The 26,353-nt window shown below is 38.8% G+C and overlaps 1 long non-coding RNA gene and 1 other non-coding gene across 3 annotated transcripts in view; both read left to right on the top strand.

Moving 5' to 3' along the window:
• Positions 1–26,353, top strand: part of LOC136171112 (uncharacterized) — a 1,397,893-nt gene that overhangs the window by 882,389 nt on the left and 489,151 nt on the right. The gene's annotated exons all lie outside the window — the stretch shown is intronic.
• Positions 25,463–25,666, top strand: LOC136171330 (small nucleolar RNA U3). The gene has a single exon (XR_010663860.1). It is a non-coding gene; the product is annotated as a small nucleolar RNA U3 (small nucleolar RNA).

The following is a 26,353-nucleotide window of genomic DNA, read 5'->3' as shown; positions in this document are numbered from 1 at the left end:
TGTGTGTATTTTATTACACAATTTTAAAGTGTTAGGGCTTAGCTCCAAGGAAGTTTTGACACTGGAAGGCCACACATTTGCAACTAAGATATTTTCAGCTGTCATAAAAACATATTGGAGGAGGAAGTCAAGATGACAGTCCGGGACCCAATTAGGAGATGATGAAAACTGTTCAGTGAGAAATGATGAGAGCTTCAACAAAGGCAAGGCCAGTCCTTGTAAAGCAGAGAGGACAGATTGAACGGTTCTTTGGAAATTAAGATGGATAAGATGGATAATGGAAAGAGAAGGGAGGCATCCAAGTGACTCTCAAGTGGGATGACTAAGTAGAAAATAATTCACCAGGATGAGAAACAGAGGAGGTCATGTTCATGATTACAGACCAAGAGCAAAGAAGGGGGAAATAGGAAGAGATGAAAGAGAGAAGGAATGATAGATGGACAGTCTGCATTCTTTCCTTCCCTGCAAGTTGGGGAGAATCAGAGATCCAGTATAAAGGTAAAGTGTTCAAAAGCCAGAATGAGAAAATGGCCATGCTTCAGCAAAGCTCCTCCACGTTATATGAAGTCTCCAGTAACCTAGCACTGTGTTTCACAATTTGTCTACGTAATGAAACAAGAAAAAAAATCATTCTTCCGTTATACTAACTAGCATTGCCTTCATTAAATGAAAATCAAGTCTCTAATTCAAATTGAGACTCTGGAAAGAAAATATCCAGCAGAGTTAGGTTTAAGTGATTTCATAATTACAATATGAAGAACATAATAAATGATGTTGTGCTTAGTTGCTCAGTCATGTCCAGCTCTTTGTGACCCATGGACTGCAGCCCACCAGGCTCCTCTGTCCGTGGGATTTTTCAGGCATGAATACTGGAGTGGGTTGCCATTTCCTTCTCCAGGGAATAAAAGATGTTATAACATAATAATGCTATTTAAACAATAAATGAGATTCTTGCTGTTTGTTCTTGTGAATAGGGAAAGATTCATGTGAAAAGGGAAAAGCAATAGCATAGTATTAAAACACTTCAGTATACTATTACTCAGGTAACGCTATAATTTTGGTTTTCTGAAATAGAGCTCAGAGGTGATACTTAGCCCATAATTGACTTTGAAAATCAAATATTACCCCAAAATGGGGATGTTACAAACAAGAATTTCATTAAAATGTGATTTATCTCATTCTATCCTTTTCTATCAAGGCAAAATATCTGACTGCATGGATTATTATTTTCTACTAATTATTCATAATATATTGTGACATATTGTAGACACTCAATAAGTATTTTTTGAAGGAATAAATATAACCTAGTCTTTTCCCCAGTGGATTTGAGAAAATGACATGATTTGAGAAAACCGTTACTTGAGGAATAATTTATGAGAAGATTTTGGTAGGTCTGACTGACATCATCCAATACTTGGAGAACTGACTTTTGAAATAGATATTTGATTTATTCTGTGTTGCATCAGAAGTTAGGATTAGAACTGGTAGTTATATGAAGTTATCCAGAGGCAGAGTAGACTCAACATAGTCAAGAACTCTTCAGGGACTAATTGGGTTCCCAAGTGGCAGTTTTCCTTCTAGAATAGGAAAAACCCCATCAAAAAGAAAGTGCTAAAGCAGGTAAAAAAAAGATCCATGTTTGAGAGTGAGGCAGATTAGGTATCTGACAGCCTCCAACTTTTTATCATGGTGCTAAATTTTTTTTCCTCCTAAACACTGAGTGAACATTCCATTTTGAATAATACTGAGTAATCCTACAAGGATAGCAATGTAAAGCCTACTAAACAGTATTTGGGTCAATGGATTTTATTCTGAAATATTTGAGGAAGAACTGATATTTCACTTAAATGTCCTTATTACAAATGTAAGTGGTTTCAGTACTGCTTCTGTGTTGTGTACTAGAAAAACTGAATTGTGAGCTCACAGCTATTGATGGAGATTTAAGGGTTTTCTCACCTGACCACCCACCCAATAATTGAATCCCTACAAGAATATCCTATATAAGTGACAATCTATATAAAGATTGAACACTTCCAAGTGTCTACAAACTCATTATCTTCCAAATCAGTTCATTCCTACATCGTTGTGCTTCCTACCCTGTTAAGTCTAAGAATACTTTTATATAAACCACTTTCATTGCCTTGACACTCATCACTAGATCACATTTTAGATTTTTAAAGACAAAATCAACAATCTATATTATTTTTTAAGTAACCTAATCAATTAAAACATAAAAATGCAATATATTGAAAATATAGTTGGTAAATAATTTTCCCAAGTTCTCCTTTGTACAGTTTTGATTTGGAAAGTTGCTGCTACTGTTTCATGTTAAGAGCTTCTTTAATATGAGTTTTCTCCCTAGTTAAATTTAATCTGTTGCATGATTAAACTTAAACTTAACTACAGTTCTACAGGAAACCCTTGTAAATATCAAGCTGGTAAGAATCATCATTTACAAACTCTTAAGCAAACATCTAATTGTCAATGACATTATTTCAGAATTGGCTTGACATTTGAAGGACTACATGGTTTTAGTAATAGAATAGCATTCTATTATTAAGGGGATATAAGCATCATAAAACACTATTCCCTAAATTTCATATTCTACTAAATTTCTGTTTTTTAATGTGTGACTGTATTTTTTTCTTACCTGTGACAAAGCTTCAAAACTATGCAAATAAAATGGTCTAGAAAAAATAAAAACTGGTAAAACATAGTCATCTTTAGCCATTTCAGCAATTCTCATAGCTTCTCTAACTCGATAATGAACAAATTTCAAAGCATTTAAACTTGACTTCAATATCTTATCCAAATACACTGAAGTATAAAGTGCTCTGCTTTTTTTCCATAGCCACTGGAGTTGGTCATTGCGGAAAATTTCATCACTCGGGCATTTACCTGTGTAGGTCTGTGGATTTATCCTATAATCATAATTGTAGCAGTCTGGATAGAGATAAAAACCCCATAAACATTTTGGTCTCATTTCTAAAGCCAGTGTGAGAGTAGCATTCATAATACTCTTTCCAGCAGTTTCAAATTCCTTTTGGGCAACTGTTCTCACTTTCATTTCTGACCAATCAGGATGGTGGTTTCTAGTAAAGTCTAAAGAGTGGTTTTTATATATTACTCTATTACCCCAATTTCTGTCCCATTGTGGCTTCCAGCTTTCCCAGTCAATGATAACAAGACCTTCTGATCTCCACCAAGGAAAAACTTTTGCAATGTCACCAGCGGTCTTTCTCAGGTGTGTAGGAAGGCTCATGTTCTGTGGTATCCCTCCATTAAAGGATTTTCCCTCTGGAGAGAAATAAGGATAATACCCTAATTCATTTGGATAAATTATGGCAATTGTCGATCCACTCTGAGTCTCCAAAGGATTTGATATAATATTAAATAACTGAAGATTCAGATCCACACTGAAGAAATGCTGACACTGCATTGTTGGGGCAGCCCAGAAAATGTTGAAAGGTCTTTTCGTGATCACTGGAGGCATTGCTGGCTTCAGGGCTGAATGAGTGAACACCTCCAAGAGCAGCAGCACTCCTAACCATGCCACCCAGGGATTAAACATGGCTCATAGTTTTCACCATCACGTTAAGCAATCTCCTTAAAAATAAGAAGAGGAAGAAAAATTAAACATGATGGAGTCAAATGTTCTTTAAATCAAGTAAACACATGGTAGTGGTTAAGCTACTCTTTGAGTTGTAGACTGACTTTTTAAACAATTTAGGAGATTTATTGATAACTAGGCCTAGTTTATACTTTTAACAGGGAAGAAAAATGAGGTGATTTTTTGAAAAAACTAGAAAAGTTTAAAAAAAAATCCAGTGAATAGAAACCAAAGTAAAAATTTTCACACAACTCCTCAGTCATGAAAACTCTGTCTGCAAGTTGTTCTAGCTTTAATTTCCTATAATTTTGACTACATAACCATTTGGTATGTTTAACAAAAATTAAATGGAGCAAAAAGAAATATATAATGATACAAACAGTAAATAATGCCTTGCTTACTGTTTCAAATTCACTAGACTCAAAAGTGGGCTTGTTCATTTTTTGGTTTCTTTGTTTTTAAAAGATGGCAGTTACGTTTGGAATTAGTACAGGCTAAAATAGAAACAGGTAGAAATGGCATTTACCTGCTATTGATTATGGATTTTGTTGCTATCTTCTCTTGGTACATAAATTTAGACACCAACTGATTGTTTAATTCCCTGGTTTCCCATGAAGAAGTTGGACTGAATTTTCACCAATCAATTCCCAAATGAAACTTGGTTAAATTCCTTCTAAACAGACAGTTGAGCCAAAAACTGCCAAAGAATCTTCCCAGACGAGGATGGTCTAATAGTTATGCATTCTGGCCAATGAGATCTCACCATGAAAGCAGTGTGGTTGAAGTTATGTATCAAAAGGATTTTATCATGAAGATTTTTTTTAAATAAATGAATCACAAACTTGTCTATGATGTAATTAAATTCAGTGTCTTTTTAAGAGTCAAACCTTCTCTTTTTTTGTGTAGTTTTTGCCGAATTTATCTAATATATGCAGGAAGAGGTACTGACCAAAGTCTTATTTTAACTCTTGCAACACAGCATCCTAAGTTTATGAAGAAATTTGATTAAGTCCCACCCTTCTCTGTACATTGAAGATTTATTCATAGCTATGAATGATAATTTACTCTTTTTAAAAAATTATTATTTTTATTTTAAAAGTATTAAAATTATTTTTAAAATTATTTTTAAGCTATTATCTATAAAATTAACTTCATGAGGAATTTGTATCATGGCATCAGAAGAGTCCCTCAGTCACCAGAGATACTCTATTCTCTTCACTCTTCTCCAGCCACGGATCTTAAGGTGACTCCCCTCAAAAAAAGAAGAGCCAATTTATTTCTTATCTTTGTCATCCAGGGAAAATGATAGAGGACCCTCTATACATAAATATTACTCTTTATCTCCCTCTTCTCATGACAGCACGTATGGTATAAATGGGTATATATGTTTAGTTAAATGTCATATTACATTAAATTTCTTAAAGACAAAGGGCTATAAATCTAAAATATTGTGCTTTAGTAAAATCCAGTTATAAATCTTCTTTTCTAAAGTATTTTAATCATACTTTCTATTTATATAAACGGTTATACCCTCTTTGTCACTCGTCTGTGGAAACCTTATTAGTTTAGCATTATCTTCTTCACCAGTATACACTTTGTAACAAACGATTTATCAGTAACAAACTTGAGAATTATGAGTTGTTCAGTTCAGTTCAGTTCAGTCGCTAGTCATGTCCAACTCTTTGCAACCCCATGAACTGCAGCATGCAAGGCCTCCCTGTTCATAACCAACTCCCGGAGTTTATCCAAACTCACGTCCATTGAGTCGGTGATGCCATCCAACCATCTCATCCTCTAACATCCCCATCTCCTCCCACCCTCAATCTTTCCCAGCATCAGGGTCTTTTCAAATGAGTCAGCTCTTCACATCAGGTGGCCAAAGTATTAGAGTTTCAACTTCAGCATAAGTCCTTCCAATGAACACCCAGGACTGATCTCCTTTAGGATGGACTGGTTGGATCTCTTTGCAGCCCAAGGGACTCTCAAGAGTCTTCTCCAACACCACAGTTCAAAACCATCAATTCTATTGCACTTAGCTTTCTTCACAGTCCAACTCTCACATCCATACATGACCACTGGAAAAACCATAGCCTTGACTAAACAGACCTTTGCTGACAAAGTAATGCCTCTGCTTTTTAATATGCTATTTAGGTTGGTTATAACTTTCCTTCCAAGGAGTAAGCATCTTTTAATTTCATGACTGCAATCACCATCTGCAGTGATTTTAGAGCCCCAAAAAATAAAGTCTGACATTGTTTCCACTGTTTCCCCATCTATTTCCCATGAAGTGATGGGACCAGATGCCATGATCTTAGTTTTCTGAATGTTGAACTTTAAGCCAACTTTTTCACTCTCCTCTCTCACTTGCATCAAGAGGCTTTTTAGTTCCTCTTCACTTTCTGCCATAAGGGTGGTGTCATCTGCATATCTGAGGTTATTGATATTTCTCCCAGCTATCTTGATTCCAGCTTGTGCTTCTTCCAGTCCAGCGTTTCCATGATGCACTCTGCATATAAGTTAAATGAGCAGGGTGACAATATACAGCCTTGATGTACTCCTTTTCCTATTTGGAACCAGTCTGTTGTTCAATGTCCAGTTTTAACTGCTGCTTCCTGACCTGCATACAGGTTTCTCAAGAGGCAGGTCAGGTAATCTGGTATTCCCATCTCTTTCAGAATTTTCCACAGTCTATTGTGATCCACAGTCAAAGGTTTTGGCATAGTCAATAAACAAAAATAGCTGTTTTTCTGGAACTCTCTTGCTTTTCAATGATCCAGCGGATATTGGCATTTTGATCTCTGGTTCCTCTGCCTTTTCTATATCCAGCTTGAACATTTGGAAGTTCATGGTTCACGTATTGCTGAAGCCTGCCTTGGAGAATTTTGAGCATTACTTTACTAGTGTGTGAGATGAGTGCATTTGTGCGGTAGTTTGAACATTCTTTGGGATTGCCTTTCTTTGGGATTGGAAAGAAAACTGACCTTTTCCAGTCCTGTGGCCACTGCTGAGTTTTCCAAATTGCTGACATTTTGAGTGAAGAACTTTCACAGCATCGTCTTTTAGGATTTGAAATAATTCAACTGGAATTCCGTCACCTCCACTAGCTTTGTTCATAGTGATGCTTCCCAAGGCCCACTTGACTTCACATTCCAGGATGTCTGGCTCTAGGTGAATGATCAACCATTATGATTATCTGGGTTGTGAAGATCTTTTTTGCATAGTTTTTCTGTGTATTCTTGCCACCTCTTCTTAATATCTTCTGCTTCTGTTAGGTCCATAACATTTCTGTCCTTTATCGAGCCCATCTTTGCATGAAATGTTCCCTTGGTATCTTTAACTTTCTTGAAGAGATCTCTAATCTTTCCCATTCTATTGTTTTCCTCTATTTCTTTGCACTGATCACTGAGGAAGGCTTTCTTATCTCTCCTTACTATTCTTTGGAACTCTGCATTCAAATAGGTATATCTTTCCTTTTCTCCTTTGCGTTTGGCTTCTCTTCTTTTCACAGTTATTTGTAAGGCCTCCTTAGGCAGCCATTTTTCTTTTTTGTATTTCTTTTTCTTGGGGATGGTCTTGATCCCTGCCTCCTATACAGTGTCACGAACCTCCATCCATAGTTCATCAGGCACTCTATCAGATCTAGACCCTTAAATCTATTTCTCACTTCCACTGTATAATCATAAGGGACTTGATTTAAGTCATACCTGAATGGTCTAATGATTTTCCCCACTATCTTCAATTTAAGTTTGAATTTGACAATAAGGAATTCATGATCTGAGCCACAGTCAGCTTCCAGTCTTGATTTTGCTGACTGTATAGAGTTTGTCCATCTTTGGCTGCAAAGAATATAACCAGTCTGATTTTGGTGTTGACCATCTGGTGATGTCCATGTGTAAAGTCTTCTCTTGTTTTGTTGGAAGACATTGCTATTACCAGTGTGTTCTCTTGGCAAAATTCTATTAGACTTTGTCCTGCTTCATTCTACTCCAAGGCCAAATTTGCCTGTTACTCCAGGTGTTTCTTGACTTCATTCTTTTGCATTCCAGTCCCCTATAATGAAAAGAACTTTTTTTTTTTTTTTTTTTTTGGTGTTAGTTCTAAAAGGTCTTGCATGTCTTCATAGAACAGTTCAACTTCAGCTTCTTCAGCATTACTGGTCAGGGCATAGACTTGGATTACAATGATATTGAATGGTTTACCTTGGAAACGAACAGAGATCATTCTGTCGTTGTTGAGGTTGCATCCAAGTACTGCGTTTTGAACTCTTTTGTTGACTATGATGGCTACTCCATTTCTTCTAAGGAATTCCTGCCCACAGTAGTAGATATAATGGTCACCTGAGTTAAATTCACCCATTCCAGTCCATCTTAGTTCACTGACTCCTAGAATGTCGACGTTCACTCATGCCTTCTCCTCTTTGACCATTTCCAGTTTGCCTTGATTCATGGACCTAACATTCCAGGTTCCTATGCAATATTGCTCTTTACAGCATCAGACCTTTATTCTATCACCAGTCACATCCACAATTGGGTGTTGTTTTTGCTTTGGCTCCATCCCTTCATTCTTTATGAATTGTATGTATTTGTAAATAAAATTATTTCCCCAGGCTCTTTAGTAAAATTTTATTATATGTTCTAGCCATTTTTATTACTTAGAATATAAAACTTGATTTCAATTTTCTGACATTATATATATATATATATATACACACACACACACACACACACATACATATTCACATGTACATATGTACACTTGATCTTTTTAATAAACAAATCTTGATTGAGTATTGGATTGTTTCAGGAAGAGGGCCAGGTCTAGGGATGCAGTGCCAAAACCAACATAATTCTACACATTGCAAAAATTTGTAGATGTCTAAATTTAAGATGCAATACTATAAAATTCCCAGTAGATAACATAGGAGAAAATCTAGATGACCATGGTCATGACAATGACTTTTTAGATACAATGCCAAAGACACAATCCATGAAAGACAGACTTAATAAGCTGAACTTTATTAAAATAAAAACATCTGCTCTGTGAGAGGCAATATCTAGAAAATGAGAAAACAAGCTAAATACTGGGAGAAAATATTTGCAACAGAAACATATGACAAAACATTGCTATCCAAAGTGTACCAAAACAAAACTCTTGGTACTCAAAATAAGAAAATAAACAACCCAACTTTAAAATGGGTGATCTATCTGAACAGACACCTCTACCAAAGAAGATATAGAGATGACAAATAAGCATATAAAAAGAGGCTTCACATCCTATGTCTTCAGGGAGATGCAAATGAACACAATGGTGATATTCCACTACACATCTATTAAAATGGCCGAAATCTGGGACACTTGTAACACCAAATCTGGCGAGGACATGGAGCAACAGGAACTCTCATCCACTGCTGATGGGAATCCAGAATGCAACAGCTTCTCTGGGCGCAACTTTGTTCATTTCTTACAAAATTAAACACACTTTTACAACATGATACAGAAACTGTGCTCCTTGATATTTATCCAAATTGCTTAAAAACTTATATTCACACATAAACCTGCACAAAGATGCTTATAGAAGCTTTATTCATAATTGCCAAAAGTTGGAAGCCACAAAGAGGACTTTCAATAGATGAATGGATGAATAAACTGTGATACATTCAGACAATGGCATATTATTCAGCCTTGAAAAGAAATGAACTATCAAGCTGTGAAAAGACATGGAGGAAACTTAAGTGCATATTACTAAGTGAAAGAAATTAGTCTGAAAACTATTCCAAGTATATGACATTCAGAAACAGGCAATGGAGATGGTAAAAAGACAGTGGTTTCTAGGAGTTAAGAGGGAGGAAGGGATAAACAGGAAGAGCATAGAGGGCTTCCAGGGCTGTGAAACTCTTCTATATAATGCAATGATCATGGATTCATGTCACTATGCATTTTTCAAAACCCATAGACATACGATGTCAAGAGTTAACCATAAAGTAAACTGCAGACTTTGGGTGATAATGACGAGTCACTCTAAGTTAACCGATTGTAATAAACCTACAATTCTGATGTGAGATATTGATAGTGGGGGAGGTTGTGCATACGTGGAGACAGAGGTATGAGAAAACTCTCTACTCTCTGCTCAAGTTTGCTGTGAACTTAAAAATTCTTTATTCTTTTTTTTTTTTTTTTTTTTTTTTTTTATTGTTTGCTGTACTGGGTCTTCATTGTGGTGCTTGGTCTTTGTCTAATTGCTGCACCAGAGTTTATTGACCTGTGGCAAGAAGGATCTTAGCTCCCTGATCAGGGATCAAACCCACATCCCCAGCATTGGAAGGCAGATTCTGAAACAGTGGACCATCAGAGTAATCCCTTAAAAATTCTTTGAAAAATAATATCAATTTAAGTGGGAAAACATTATTGATAAAACTGTGTTCATGGGAGCTATATTTGCAATAGAGAAAACCTAGAAACAACTTGTATGTGTGATCAGTAAGGAGTTTGTTAAGTATATTATGAAATATGCAATTCCTGTGAAATATGCAATTCCATTAAACAGTGTGAAGTATTTCCTAGTTTTTCATTGTCTTTTAACTTTTTCTCTTGTTTTGCCATGAAAAGCCCTCCCAAGACAAAAGTCAGTTTTAGGGACTCTATTACAGATCGATACCTGTCAAATAAACATTTTCTGCTTCTCCCTGAAGCTACTCCACCCCTTTCCCATCCTGAAGGAGCCAGCAGCAGCCTAGTATTTGGGAGAAAAACAACAGATAAGAAGCCAAACACACCTCACTTCTCTCTTGGCAGATATGTTCCTGAGAGATTTAAACCAAAGAAAAAAGAAAAATATTGGTTTTCTATTAAACTATGAATTTAACTCTATAATGAGTGACCAGAGTGCTAAAATCTGGTCATTGTAACTAGGGGCCTGTGGATGATGCAACTCTGAGAGGTTTAGACTGATGTTCAATCTCATGCCATGTGTTTCAGTAAATTGAGCTTGTCCAATAAGTAGCAAATGGAAGGGCGATATTCCCAAACAGCAATGAGGAGACACCTACTCTTTCCTTGCCAGTGGGAGGTGACAGGTGAAAGACAAGATAACCATCAGTCAAGAAGGCTGCAGGGGAAAATATCCAGGAGGTGGATAGAGGTTTGATTGCAAAACAATGTGAACGCACTTAAGGTCACTGAGCTGTACATTTAAGCAACCGCTAAAATGGTAAGCTTGAAGATGACAGAGGAATAGGACAGGGAGACCACTTTCTCCCCCACAAATTCATCAAAAGAACATTCGAATGCTGAGCGAAACAACTTCTGAATCCTGGCAGAGGACATCAGGCACCCAGAAAGGCAGCCCACTGTCTTCAAAAGGAGGTAGGAAAAAATATAAAAGATAAAAAGAGAGGCAAAAGAGGTAGGGATGGATATCCGTCCTGGGAAGGGAGTCTTAAAAAAGAAAGTTTCCAAACACCAGGAAGCTCTTTCACCGGCAAGTCTGCAGCGAGCCTTGGAACCTCAGAGGATAACATAACCAGGAGGGAAAATAAGTAATTAATTAAAACCCACAGATTACGTGCCTAACGCAACTCCCAGAGGAGAAGCAGCTCAGATGCTCGCATCCCCCACTAGCAAGCAGGGACTGGACAGGGAGGTGCGGGCTGCATTGCTTAGGGTAAGGACCGGGCCTGAATGCCCCTAGGGCATCTGAGGGAACTAGCTTGAGACAGCAACCCAGACTGTAGGATAGCTATCCCGCAAAAAGCCCTAACCTAAGACACCGTCAGGCCCTCTCACAGAACAAAGGACTGAGCAGAGCTAGCCGGCTGCCTACCGGCCCAACCCCCGCCTGAGACAGCAGGCGAAGGCAGCCAGAGCCGGAAGGGGGCAATCGCGGCCCCAGAGAGGCATCATCTACCAAACTGCAAGCAGGCTTCATTGCTAAACAAGACTTCTTGGGATTCTGGACGGTCGACATCCGCCGGGAGGATCGCAGCCAGAGATCAACTCCCCAGAAGAGACACACGGCACATCTGAGAAGGCACACCCATTGTACACCCAGAAAACCGAGGGGGAGGGGATAAGTCACGGCCTTCATCTGGGGGCAACTACACCGTGCCAAGCATCTGGCCACTTTCGCTGCTTGGACCTGGGACAGGCGCAAAACGCAGGCCCAAGCAAGTCTGCGCCTTTGTGGAGTACCCGAGAACCTGAACCTGAGCTGCTTAGACCTGGGAAGTGCACGCAACCCAGGGCCCGCCTCAGAGAGTTCCCGACAGGGCAACCTAGAGTCTGAGCAGTGTAGACGGGAAAGCACACACGCCGTGAGCGCGGGCAAACCCAGTGTGGCCGAATCACTGGGAGCACACGCCTGCGATATTAGAAGCTAAAATAAACAGAGGGAACCGCTTTGGAAGTGACAGGTGCAGCAGATTAAAACCCTGCATTTAGCACCGACTACATAGGAAGGGGCCTATAGACCTTGAGAAGTACAAGCTGGATCAAGGAACTTTCTGAAGATGAACTGACCCTACACTGTCCGCAACAACACCAGAGAAAGTCCTAGATATATTTTTACTATTATCATTTTTAAATTTTTTTTTATTTTTAAGTCCTCTATTACTCCTTTAATTCTCATTTTCATAACCTACTATTACTTTGCAAAAAAAAGACCATTTTTAAACAAACTTCATATATCTATCTATATATATATATTATAATTTTTGTGACTTTGTTTTTTTCTTTAATATTGTATTTTTGAGAATCTAACCTCTACTCTAGATTTTTAATCTTTGCTTTTTGGTATTTGTTATCAGTTTTGTACCTGTAAAGAACCCAGTCTTCAGTACCCATTTTCACTTAGGAGCAAGATCACTGGCCTATTGCTCTCTCCCCGTTTTGACTCTCCTTTTTCTCCACCAGGTCGCCTCTATCTCACCCCTTTCACTTCTCTTTTCTACCCAACTCTGTGAATCTCCTTGTGTGTTCCGGGGTGCGGAGAACACTTAGGGAACTGATTACTGGCTGGATCTGTCTCTCTCCTTTTGATTCCCCCTTTTATCCTCCTGGCCACCTCTGCCTCCTTACTCCCTCTTCTCTTCTCTGTGTAACTCCATGAACATCTCTGAGGGATCCAGACTGCGGAGAGCACATAGGGAAGTGATTACTGGCTAGCTTGCTCCCCTTTTGATTCACCCTCTTCTCCTCCTGGTCACCTCTATCTCCCTCCTCCCTCTTCTCTCCTCCATGTAACCCTGTGTACCTCTCCGGGTGTCCCTCACTGTGGAGAAACTTTTCATCATTAACCTAGATGATTTATCATCGGTGCTGGATAGATGAAGTCTCGAGACTACTGTAAGAATAAGACCGAAAACCAGAGGCAGGAGGCTTAAGTCCCAATCCTGAGAACACCAGAGAACTCCTGACTCCTGGCAACATTAATCAATAGGAGCTCATCAAATGCCTCCATACCTACAGTGAAACCAAGCACCACCCAAGGGCCAACAAGCTCCAGAGCAAGACATACCACGCAAATTCTCCAGCAACACAGGAATAAAACCCTGAGCCTCAATATACAGGCTGCCTAAAGTCACACCAAACCCACTGACACCTCAAAACTCATTACTGGACACTTCATTGCCCTCCAGAGAGAAGAAATCCAGCTCCACTCACCAGAACACTGACACAAGCTTCCCTAACCAGGAAACCTTGACAAGCCAACCCTCCAACCCCACCCACAGCAAGGAACCTCCACAATAAAGAGGAACCACAGACCACCAGAATACAGAAAGGACACCCCAAACACAGCAATCTAAACAAGATGAAAAGGCAGAGAAATGCCCAGCAGGTAAAGGAACAGGAAAAATGCCCACCAAACCAAACAAAGGAGGAAGAGATAGGGAATCCACCTGATAAAGATTTCAGAATAATGACAGTGAAAATGATCCAAAATATTGAAAACAAAATGGAGTTACAGATAAATAACCTGGAGACAATGATTGAGAAGATGCAAGAAATGTTTAACAAGGACCTAGAAGAAATAAAAAGGAATCAATATATAATGAATAATACAATAAATGAGATCAAAAACACTCTAGAGGGAACCAACAATAGAATAATGGAAGCAGAAGATAGGATAAGTGAGGTAGAAGATAGAATGGTAGAAATAAATGAAACAGAGAGGAAAAAAGAAAAAAGAACTAAAAGAAGTGAGGACAACCTCAGAGACCTCTGGGAAAAAGTTAAATGCCCCAATATTTGAATCATAAGAGTCCCAGAAGAAGAAGACAAAAAGAAAGACCATGGGAAAATATTTGAGGAGGTAATAGTTGAAAACTTTCCTAAAATGGGGAAGGAAATAATCACCCAAGTCAGAGAAACCCAGAGAGTCCCAAACAGGATAAACCCAAAGCAAAACACCCCAAGACACATATTAATCAAATTAACAAAGATCAAACACAAAGAACAAATATTAAAAGCAGCAAGGGAAAAACAATAAATAACACACAAGGGGATTCCCATAAGGATAACAACTGATCTTTCAACAGAAATTCTTCAGGCCAGAAGAGAATGGTGATGAAAGAAAAAAACCTTCAGTCCAGACTACTGTACCCAGCAAGGATCTCATTCAAATATGAAGGAGAAATCAAAAGTTTTACAGACAAGAAAAAGCTGAGAGAATTCAGCACCACCAAACCAACTCTTCTACAAACACTAAAGGATCTTCTCTAGACAGGAAACACAAAAAGGGTGTGTAAACATGAACCCAAAACAATAAAGTAAATGCAATGGTATCATACTTATCAATAATTACCTTAAATGTGAATGGGTTGAATGCCCCAACCAAAAGACAAAGACTGGCTGAATGGACACAAAAACAAGGTCCCTATATATATTGTCTACAAGAGACCCACCTCGAAACAAGGGACACGTACAGACTGAAAGTGAAGGGGTGGAAAAAGATATTCCATGAAAATAGAGACCAAAAGAAAGCAGGAGTAGCAATACTCATATCAGATAAAATAGACTTTAAAACAAAGGCTGTGAAAAGAGACAAAGAAGGATACTACATAATGATTGAGGGATCAATCCAAGAAGAAGATATAGTAATCATAAATATATATGTACCCAACATAGGAGCACCACAATATGTAAGACAAATGCTAACAAGTATGAAAGGGGAAATCAATAATAACACAATAATAGTGGGAGACTTTAATAACCCACTCACACCTATGGATAGATCAACTAAACAGAAAATTAACAAGGAAACACAAACTTTAAATGATACAATAGACCAGTTAGACCTAGTTGATATCTATAGGACATTTCACCCCAAAACAATGAATTTCACCTTTTTCTCAAGTGCACATGGAACCTTCTCCAAGATAGATCACATCCTAGGTCATAAATCTAGCCTTGGTAAATTCAAAAAGATTGAAATCATTCCTAGCATCTTTTCTGACCACAATGCAGTAAGATTAGGTGTCAATTACAGGAGAAAAACTATTAAAAATTCCAACATATGGACGCTGAACAACATGCTGCTGAATGACCAACAAATCACAGGAGAAATCAAAAAAGAAATCAAAATATGCATAGAAACTAATGAAAATGAAAACACAACAACCCAAAACCTATGGGACACTGTAAAAGCAGTGCTAAGGGGAAGGTTCATAGCATTACAGGCTTACCTCAAGAAACAAGAAAAAAGTCAAACAAATAGCCTAACTCCACACCTAAAGCAACTAGAGGAGGAAAAAATTATGAACCCCAGGGTTAGTAGAAGGAAAGAAATCTTAAAAATTAGGGCAGAAATAAATGCAAAAGAAACAAAAGAGACCATAGCAAAAATCAACAAAGCCAAAAGCTCGTTCTTTGAGAAGATAAAGAAAACTGACAAACCATTAGCCAGACTCATCAAGAAACAAAGGGAGAAAAATCAAATCAACAAAATTAGAAATGAAAATGGAGAGATCACAACAGACAACACAGAAATACAAAGGATCATAAGAGACTATTACCAGCAACTATATCCAAATAAAATGGACAACTTGGAAGAAATGGACAAATTCTTAGAAAAGCACAACTTGTAAAAGAATGAAACTAGAACACTTTCTAATACCATACACAAAAATAAATTCAAAATGGATTAAAGATCTAAACATAAAACCAGAAAGTATAAAACTCCTAGAGGAAAACATAGGCAAAACACTCTCCGACATAAATCACAGCAAGATCCTCTATGACCCACCTCCCAGAATATTGGAAATAAAAGAGAAAATAAACAAATGGGATCTAATTAAAATTAAAAGCTTTTGCACAACAAAAGAAACTATAAGCAAGGTGAAAAGACAGCCTTCTGAATGGGAGAAAATAATAGCAAATGAAGAAACTGACAAAGAATTAATCTCAAAAATAAACAAGCAACTCCTGCAGCTCAATTCCAGAAAAATAAATGATCCAATCAAAAAATGGGCCAAAGAACTAAACAGATATTTCTCCAAAGAAGACATACAGATGGCTAACAAACACATGAAAAGATGCTCAACATCACTCATTATCAGAGAAATGCAAATCAAAACCACAATGAGGTACCAGCTCACGCCAGTCAGGATGGCTGTTATCCAAAAGTCTACAAGCAATAAATGCTGGAGAGGGTGTGGAGAGAAGGGAACCCTCTTACACTGTTGGTGGGAATGCAAACTAGTACAGCCACTATGGAGAACAGTGTGGAGGTTCCTTAGAAAACTGGAAATAGAACTGCCATATGACCCAGCAATCCCACTGCTGGGCATAGGCACCGAGGAAACCAGATCTGAAAGAGACACGTGTACCCTAATGTTCATCACAGCACTGTTTATAATAGCCAGGACATGGAGGCAACCTAGATGTCCATTAGCAGACGAATAGATAAGAAAGCTGTGGTACATATACACCATGGAATATTACTCAGCCATTAAAAAGAATACATTTGATCAGTTCTAACGAGGGGAATGAAACTGGAACCTATTATACAGGGTGAAGTAAGCCAGAAAGAAAAACACCAATACAGTATACTAACGCATATATATGGAATTTAGAAAAATGGTACCGATAATCCTGTATGCAAGAGAGCAAAAGAGACACAGAGGTATAGAACAGTCTTTTGGGCTCTGTGGGAGAGGGCAAGAGTGGGATGGTTTGGGAGAATGGCATTGAAGCATGTATATTATCATATGTGAAATGAATCACCAGTCCAGGTGGGATGCATGAGACAGGGTGCTCTGGGCTGGTGCACTGGGATGACCCTGAGGGATGGGATGGGGAGGGAGGTGGGAGGGGGTTCAGGATGGGGAACACATGTACACCCATGGCAGATTCATGTCAATATATGGCAAAACCAAAACAGTATTGTAAAGTAATTTGCCTCCAATTAAAATAAATAAATTTATATTTTAACAAATGATAAGCTTATGGTATATTTACTCTACCATACTTAAAAAATGCTTAAAAACAAATGTTCAGGGGAAACAGAGGACAGCCAGTTTTCTGTTATATGAAGAAAATTAAGTGACCATTCAGAAAAGAGATGTATGGTCTAGGGAATTTTCCTGACTGCAGATTTAAATTACAGGGATAAAATGGGCAGGTTTGTGAGGTCAGGGAAGGATGTGAATTTGGCTCCCCAAGAAAATAGAGAGAGGAAAATACAAATGATAAAAATAACCTGGGCGTTTTGGCTTTATGAGTTAAAGATGTGATGGTTGCATTCTGATGGAGTCTTACAGGGAAGTCATACAGAGTCATGTAAGTCAGAAAAACAAATATCATATATTAATGCACATATGTGGAATCTAGAAGAATGTTTCAGAAGAACCTATTTGTAAAGCAGAAATACAGACACAGAAGTAGAGGATAAATGTATGGACACCAAGGAGGGAGGAGGGAGTTGGATTAATTTGGAGACTGGGGTTGACATACACACATTACTATGCACAAAATAGATAACTAATGACAACTGCATAGCACAGTGTCTATAGCACAACTGACCTCTACTCAGTGCTCTGTGGTGACCCAAGTGGGAAGGAAATCCAAAAAGAGGAGATATATGTGTATTCATAGCTGACTTACTTAGGTATACAGCAGAAACTAATATAACATTGCAAAGCAATTATATGTCAATAAAACTCATTTTTTAGAAAGGGAAGTAAATTGTCAGTTCCAATGATAACCTCCAACTGTCTCTGGTATATTAGACATTTGTGTACTAAGAAGTATTGGGAAAGGGACATCATTATGTCAACAGCATTCAGAGTCCTGTAGGTCTCACATTCGATTCTGTCAAGGATAGCGTCAAGGGTGAAAAAGATGACCATTTACCAAGTTATTTGTATATACCAAATAACAATGTGAACCAACCAAAAATGTGAACCAATTAACACGGCTCTAAAAACCCATGTGTATGTGTATGTGAACATATATGTCTACATATATATGTGGTTGTTCAGTCGCTAAGTCCTGTTCAACTTGCAACCTCATCAGATCAGTTCAGTTCAGTCGCTCAGTCATATCTGACTCTTTGTGACTCCAAGAACTGCAGCATGTCAGGCCTCCCTGTCCATCACCAACTCCGGGAGTTTAACCAAATTCATGTCCATTCAGTCGACGATGCCATCCAACTATCTCATCCTCTCTCATCCCCTTCTCCTCCCACCCTCAACCTTGCCCAGCATCAGGGTCTTTTCAAATGAGTCAGCTCTGCGCATCAGGTGACCAAAGTACTCGAATTTCAACTTCAGCATCACTCCTTCCAATGAACACCCAGGACTGATCTCCTTTAGGATGGACTGGTTGGATCTCCTTGCAGTCCAAGAGACTTAAGAGTCTTCTCCAACACCACAGTTCAAAAGCATCAATTTTTCAGCACTCAGCTTTCTTCACAGTCCAACTCTCACATCCATACATGACTACTGGAAAAACCATAGCCTTGATTAGATGGACCTTTGTTGACAAAGTAATGTTTCTGCTTTTTAATATGCTATCTAGGTTGGTCATAACTTTCCTTCCAAGGAGTAAGTGTCTTTTAATTTCATGGCTGCAATCACCATCTGCAGTGATTTTGGAGCCCAGAAAAATAAAATCTGCCACTGTTTCCACTGTTTCCCCATCTATTTCCCATGAAGTGATGGGACCAGATGCCATGATCTTAATTTTCTGAATGTTGAGCTTTAAGCCAACATTTTCATTCTCCTCTCACTTTCCTCTTCACTTTCTGCCATAAGGGTGGTGTCATCTGCATATCTGAGGTTATTGATATTTCTCCTGGCAATCTTGATTCTAGCTTGTGCATCTTCCAGCCCAGTGTTTCTCATGATGTACTCTGCATATAAGTTAAACAAGCAGGGTGACAGTATATAGTCTTGACATACTCCTTTTCCTATTTGGAACCAGTCTGTTGTTCCATGTCCAATTCTAACTGTTGCTTCTTGACCTGCATACAGGTTTCTCAAGAGGCAGGTCAGGTAGTCTGGTATTCCCATCTCTTTCAAAATTTCCCACAGTTTGTTGTGATCCACATAGTCAAAGTCTTTGGAGTAGTCAATACAGCAGAAGTAGATGTTTTTCTGGAAATTTCTTGCATTTTTGATGATCAAACAGATGCTGGCAATTTGATTTCTGGTTCCTCTGCCTTTTCTAAATGCAACTTGAACATCTGGAAGTTCATGGTTCACATACTGTTGAAGCCTCACTTGGAGAATTTTGAGCATTTCTATGCTAACATGTGAGATGACTGCAATTGTGCAGTAGTTAAACATTCTTTGAAATTGTCTTTCTTTGGGACTGGAATGAAAACTGACCTTTTCCAGTCCTGTGGCCACTGCTGAGTTTTCCAGATTTTCTGGCATATTGAGTGTAGCACTTTCATAGCATCTTTTAGAATTTGAAATAACTCAACCAGAATTCCATCACCTCCACTAGCTTTGTTCGTAATGATGCTTCCTAAGGCCCATTTGACTTCACATTCCATGTTGTCTAACTCTAGTCCAGTGATCACTCTATCGTGGTTATCTGGGTCATTAAGATCTTTTTGGATGGCATCACCAACTCAGTGGACATGAGTTTGAGTAAACTTTGGGAGTTGGCGATAGACAGGGAGGCCTGGCGTGCTGCAGTCCATGGGATCACAAAGAGTTGGACACAACTGAGCGACTAAACAGAACTGAAGATGTGTTTTGTATTGTGTTGGTTGGTTTAGTCGCTAAGTCATGTCCAACTCTTGTGGACCCCATGGATTGTAGCCTGCCTGGCTCCTCTGTCCATGGGATTCTCCAGGCAAGAATACTGGAGTGGGTTGCCATTTCCTCCTCCAGGGGATCTTACCAACCCAGGAATCCAACCCGGGTCTCCTGCATTGCAGGCAGATTCTTTACCAACTGAACTATGTGTAGTTTTTCTGTATATTCTTGCCACCTCTTCTTAATATCTTCTGTTTCTGTTAGGTCTATATCATTTCTGTCCTTTATTGTGCCTACCTTTGCCTGAAGTGTTCCCTTGGTATCTCCAGTTTTCTTGAAGAGATCTCTAGTCTTTCTCTTTCTATTGTTTTCCTCTATTTCTTTGCATTGCTCATTGAGGAAGGCTTTCTTATCTCTCCTTGCTATTCTTGGGAACGCTGCATTCAGATACTTGTATCTTTCCTTTTCTGCTTTGTCCTTCTCTTCTCTTCTATTTGTAAGGCCTCCTCAGACAACCATTTTGCCTTTTTGCATTTCTTTTTCTTGGGGACAGTCTTGATCATTGCCTCCTGTACAATGTCATGAACCTTGGTCCACAGTTCTTCAGGCACTGTCAATCAGATCTAATTCCATGAACCTGTTTGTCACTTCCACTGTATAATCGTAAGGGATTTGATTTAGGTCATACCTGAATGGTATAGTGGTTTACCCTACTTTCTTCAGTTTAAGTCTGAATTTGGCCATAAGCAGTTCATGAACTGAGCCATAGTCAGCTCCCGGTCTTGTTTTTGCTGACTTTATAGAGCTTCTTCATCTTTGTCTGCAAAGAATTTAATCAATCTGATTTCAGTGTTGACCATCTGATGATGTTCATGTGTGGAGTCTTCTCTTGTGTTGCTGGAAGGTGGTGTTTGCTATGACCAGTGTGTTCTCTTGACAAAACTCTGTTAACCTTTGCCCTGCTTCATTTTGTCCTCCAAGGCCAAATTTGCCTGTTACTCCAGATATCTCTTGATTTCCTACTTTTGCATTCCAGTCTCCTATGGTAAAAAGGACATCTTTTGGGGGTGTTAATTCTAGAAGCTCTTGTTGGTCTTCATAGAACCATTCAACTTCAGCTTCTTCAGCATTACTGGTTGGGACATAGGCTTGGATTACTGTGATATTGAATGGTTTGCCTTGGAAACAAACAGAGATCATTCTGTCATTTTTCAGACTGCATCCAAGTACTGCATTTTGGACTCTTTTTTTGACTATGAGGGCTACTCCATTTCTTCTAAGAGATTCTTGCCCACAGTAGTAGATATAATGGTCATCTGAGTTAAATTTGCCCATTCCAGTCCATTTTAGTTCACTGATTCTTAGAATGTCGACGTTCACTCATGCCATCTCTTATTTGACCACTTCCTATTTACCCTGATTCATGGACCTAACATTCCAGGTTCTTATGCAATATCGTTCTTTAGAGCATCAATTTTACTTCCATCACCAGTCAAATCCACAAGTGGGCACTGTTTTTGCTTTGGCTCCGTTTCTTCATTCTTTCTGGAGTTATTTTTCCACTCTTCTCCAGTAGCATATTGGCATCTACCGACCTGGGGAGTTCATCTTTCAGTGTCCTATCTTTTTGCCTTTTCATACTGTTCATGGGTTTCTCAAGGCAAGAATACTGAAGAGGTTCGCCAATCCCTTCTCCAGTGGACCATGTTTTGTCAGCACTCCACCATGACCTGTCTGTCTTGGGTGGCCCTACATGGCATAGCTGACAGTCCCATTGAGTTAGACAAGGCTGTTCTATGTAATCAGTTTGATTAGTTTTCTATGATTGTGGTTTTCATTCCATTGAGGAAGAAGGATAAGAGGCTTATGGAAGCTTCCTGATGGGAAAGACTAACTGTGGGGGTAACTGGGTCTTATTCTCATGAGCGGGGCCATGCTCAGTAAATTTTTAATCCAATTTTCTGTTGATGGGTGGAGTTGTGTTCCCTCCCTGTTGTTGACCTGAGACCAAACTATGGTGGAGGTAATGTAGATAATGGCGACCTCCTTCAAAAGGTCCCATGCAGACAATGCTGCACTCAGTGCCCCCAACCCTGCAGCAGACCACTGCTGACCCATGCCTCTGCTAGAGACTCCTGGACACTCACAGGCAAGTCTGGGTCATTCTCTTGTGGGGTCACTGCTCCTTTCTCCTGGGTCCTGGAGTGCACAAGGTTTTGTTTGTGCCCTCCAAGAGTCTGTTTCCCTAATCCTGTGTAAGTTCTGGTGGCTCTCAGTTCAGTTCAGTCACTCAGTCATGTCTGACTCTTTGCTACCCCATGGACTGCAGCACGCCAGGCATCCCTGTCCATCACCACCTCTTGGAGTTTACCCATTTAGTCAGTGATGCCATCCAACCATCTCAGCCTCTATAATCCCCTTCTCCTCCTGCCTTCAATCTTGCCCAGCCCTAACCCTAACCCTAACCCTAATTTGTCTTTTCTAATGAGTCAGTTCTTCGAATCAGGTGGCCAAAGGACAGGAGTTTCAGCTACAGCGTGAGTCCTTCTAATGAACACCCAGGACTGATCTCCTTTAGGATGGACTGGTTGGATCTCCTTGCAGTCCAAGGGACTCTCAGTATGCAAGCTTGATGTACTCCTTTCCTGATTTGGAACCAGTTGTTGTTCCAAATGTTGGAACATGTTGTTCCATGTCCAGTTCTAATTGTTGCTTCTTTACCTGCATACAGATTTCTCAAGAGGCTGATCAGGTGGTCTGGTATTCCCATCTCTTTCAGAATTTTCCACAGTTTATTGTGATCCACACAGTCAAAGTCTTTGGCATAGTCAATAAAGCAGAAGTAGGTGTTTTTCTGGAACTCTTGTTTTTTCAATGATTGAACGGATGTTTTGCAATTTGATCTCTGGTTCCTCTGCCTTTTCTAAACCCAGCTTGAATATCTGGAAATTCGCAGTTCATGTACTTTTGAAGCCTGGTTTGGAGAATTTTGAGTATTACTTTACTGGTGGCTCTATGCTGGGGTTAATGCTGACCTCTTCCAAGAGGGCTTATGCCACACCCAGGTCTGCTGCACCCAGAACCCCTACACCTGTGGCAGGCCACTGCTGACCCGGACCCCTACAGGAGACACTCAAACCCTCAAAGGCAGGTAGTCTGGCTCAGTCTCTGTGGGGTCTCCTGGTGCGCACAAGGTTTTGTTTGAGCCTTCTGAGTGTCTCTGGTGGGTATGGGGTTTGATTCTAAACACAATTTCGCACCTCCTACCATCTTGCTGGGGCTTCTGCTTTGGTCTTGGACATGGGGTACCTTTTTTTGGTGGAATCCAACATTCTCCTGCCAATGGCTGTTCAGCAGCAAGTTATAATTTTGGAGTTCTCACAGGAGAAGATGAGCATACATCCTTCTACTCTGCCATCTTGGGTTTTTTCCTGGATGGTTCAGGACTCTTGAATTCACTATACTCAACTGATTTACTCCTGTTGAACTAAAAGATCAAACTGATACTAGGTTGAGAGTCATAGCAAAATAATCAGGTGTGTGGAGCTTGATGTCTTTTAGTTTTTAAATACTAGCAGGGTCAGTTTTGACAGATTTAAGAGATAATGGTAATGCTAGCTTTTACAATAGTATTCTACTGTAGATATTTCATAATCTAAAAAATACATTATATTTGAATAACATTGTATATTTCCTTTTAATTTATTAAGCCATCTTATTTTTTTCAAACAGTTTAAAATAGGCATTTGTTAATGTTTAGCTTTGCCTTTGGCACCTTTTGTTTCTGACTTTAAAATTAAGGAGTCAGTAACAAGGAAAGAGTTATAAGCTGCTCAACAGTGACATATATTCAAACTGCAAACTTTTGTAAGGAAGTCTTTAAAAGATGAAAAAACAAAACAAAAACTTCCCAACTTGAGCTCCCCAATATTGGGTTAGGTTTTAAACTTTAGACTAATAATAAATGGAGCTCTAGAATACACAGAATAAAGTGGGTTGAGCTTGATTTGCACCCTTAATGGGTACAAAAATGCAAAGGATAAATTTAAATTTTATTAAACAGTATTCTCAGAAACAGAGAAGCAATTTTTGGATAATATGGAAAAATGAGAAGAAAGTTTTCCTTTAAAAACTCTCTACCTGAAGATTATGAAAAGGTTTATAATAGAGAAAGCTGTGGGGAAGAGAGAGATATTTTTAAATTTAATTTTTCAAAACTCCATATGGATATTTAAATTTAGAATTATCAAGCAAATTTATTTTATAAAATATCAGAAACTTCTGCAACAAGCATCTGGAGAAATCTTTATTTTGGGAGGTATCAAGTATTACATTGGTAGCTTTGGCAGTAGTTATACTTGGACATTTCATGTTCAGCTTTCTTCCAAACTCATCAATATTCTCTTCTTCAAGGGAAGAATAAGAGAGGAGGCAGAGGAAAGACAGAAGTGTTTTTACCATGCTGTTCTGGAAATTTATTTCCCTTCAGTACGCGAAAATGGTGGGAACAAATGTGCTTTTCTAATACACGTCTATAGGGTGAGCAGAGGTTTTGGTGTGCTGGTTTAGTTGCTCAGCTGTATCTGACTCTTTGTTACCCCATGTACTATAGCCTGGCAGGCTCCTCTGTCCATGGAATTCTCCAGGCAAGAAAACTGGAGTGCATTGCTCTTTCCTTCTCCAGGGGATCTTCCCAACCAAGGGATCAAACCTGGGTCTCCCATATTTCAGGCAAATGCTTTATGTGCTAGGGAATGTCATAATTACACCCATTATCCCAGGTGATTATTGGTAGTGCACCTTTTAACTCTTAATTTAGCTCCATTCCAGACAATAAATATGTACATCCTAGCATATATAGTAAGTGCTCTATATAGACTGAGGAGAAGAATAACACAGATCTTTCTCAATTTACCATGGGATTAAGTCCTTGTGGCTCAGCTGGTAAAGAATCCACCTGCAATGCGGGAGACCTGGGTTTGATCCTTGGGTTGGGAAGATCCCCTGGAAAAGGGAAAGGCTATTCTCTCCAGTATTCTTGCCTTGAGAATCCCATGAACTGTATAGTCCATGGGGTCACAGAGTTGGACACGAATGGGCGACTTTCACTTTCACTTTCTTAAGTCTCAATAAGACCATTATAGGTTGAAACTCCATTTAGTAAACCTAACCTATAGAGCATCATAGCTGTGTGTAACCTACCTTAAACATACTCAGAACACACACATTAACCTCCTGTTGGGCAAAATCAACTAACAAAAGTCTATTTTATAATACAATGTTGACTATCTCATGAAATTTATTGACTACTCTAAGGAAAAGAAAAAAAAAAAAAGAGCAGAATGATTGAACGGGAGCAGAATGGTTATAAGTGTATGAGCTATTTACCCCCATGATCATGTGGTCAGCTGGAAGCTGTGGCACTGCAGCTGCCCAGCATCACAAGAGAGTAAGTAGGGCAAATCACTAGCCCCTGGAACAGATCAGAATTCAAGACCTGAAGTATGGTTCTCATTGGATGAATATTGCTTTTGCATCATTGTAAAGCAGAAAAATAATGGAACCACCCTAAGTCAGGAACCGTCTGCACCAAAAATAGAAATTTCAAAATCAAGGATCATTTCTATGTGCTTCCCTCATGGCTCAGACAGTAAAATCACCCGGGTTCAATCTCTAGTTCATTATGAAAGAAGTTTCTCTGAATGTGTAGAACACCCGAAACACTAAGTAAGAAGCTCAGTGTCCCCTCTTTGAGTGTGAAGCTGCTTCTTGGTGTTGGTTCTGCAACTGCCATTTGCCACTGATGATCATTCTTCTTTTCCTTTGGGGCAAGAGGGAGAGGACACTGCCTGAGTAAAACAAAGGACAAAAAAATAAGCTTTAAAGTACTTTCTAATTTGCCTACAAACTGCAGTAATATATGAAATTGCAAAAAATGTAAAATCGAAACAATAAATTGGTGATATCAGTTGATATGAGAATTTTATTAACTTTATTCTTTATTTATGGAAATTTAACAGCTTAGAAATGAGTAGGCTTTTTTATTTTAAAAGTTAACTAGAGAATTATTAGTAATCTTCATTAAACCAATTTATACTTTTTCCCTTCTTTCTTCTCATGAGAGGAAAGTCTTCATATAATCTTTGGTTCAAGTTAGTGAACAAAAAATTTCTTTTCTGGATTCATAACTACAATGCTACTCCCAACCCCGCTCAATACCACTTAAATTTAAGAAATAATAGTTTTGGACACATAAATTGATGGAACAGAATAGAGTGTTCAGAAATAAACCCACTTATATACATAGTCAATTAAATTATCAGAAGGGAGCCAGGAATATACAGTGGGGAAAGGAAGCCTTTTCAATAAATGGTGTTGGGAAAACCAAAAAGCCACATGCAAAAGAATGAAATGGGACCCCTAACTTATACCATATGCAAAAGTTAACTCAAAGTGGATTAAAGTCTTGAATGTAAGACCTGAAACCATAAAACTCCTAGAAGAAAGCACAAGTCACAAATTCCTAGAATTCATCTTGGCAA

This window comes from Muntiacus reevesi, chromosome 6, assembly GCF_963930625.1.
Source record: "Muntiacus reevesi chromosome 6, mMunRee1.1, whole genome shotgun sequence".
NCBI lineage: Eukaryota > Metazoa > Chordata > Mammalia > Artiodactyla > Cervidae > Muntiacus > Muntiacus reevesi.
The sequence above is the reverse complement of the archived record's forward strand: the minus strand, read 5'-3'. Positions and strand labels throughout refer to the sequence as shown.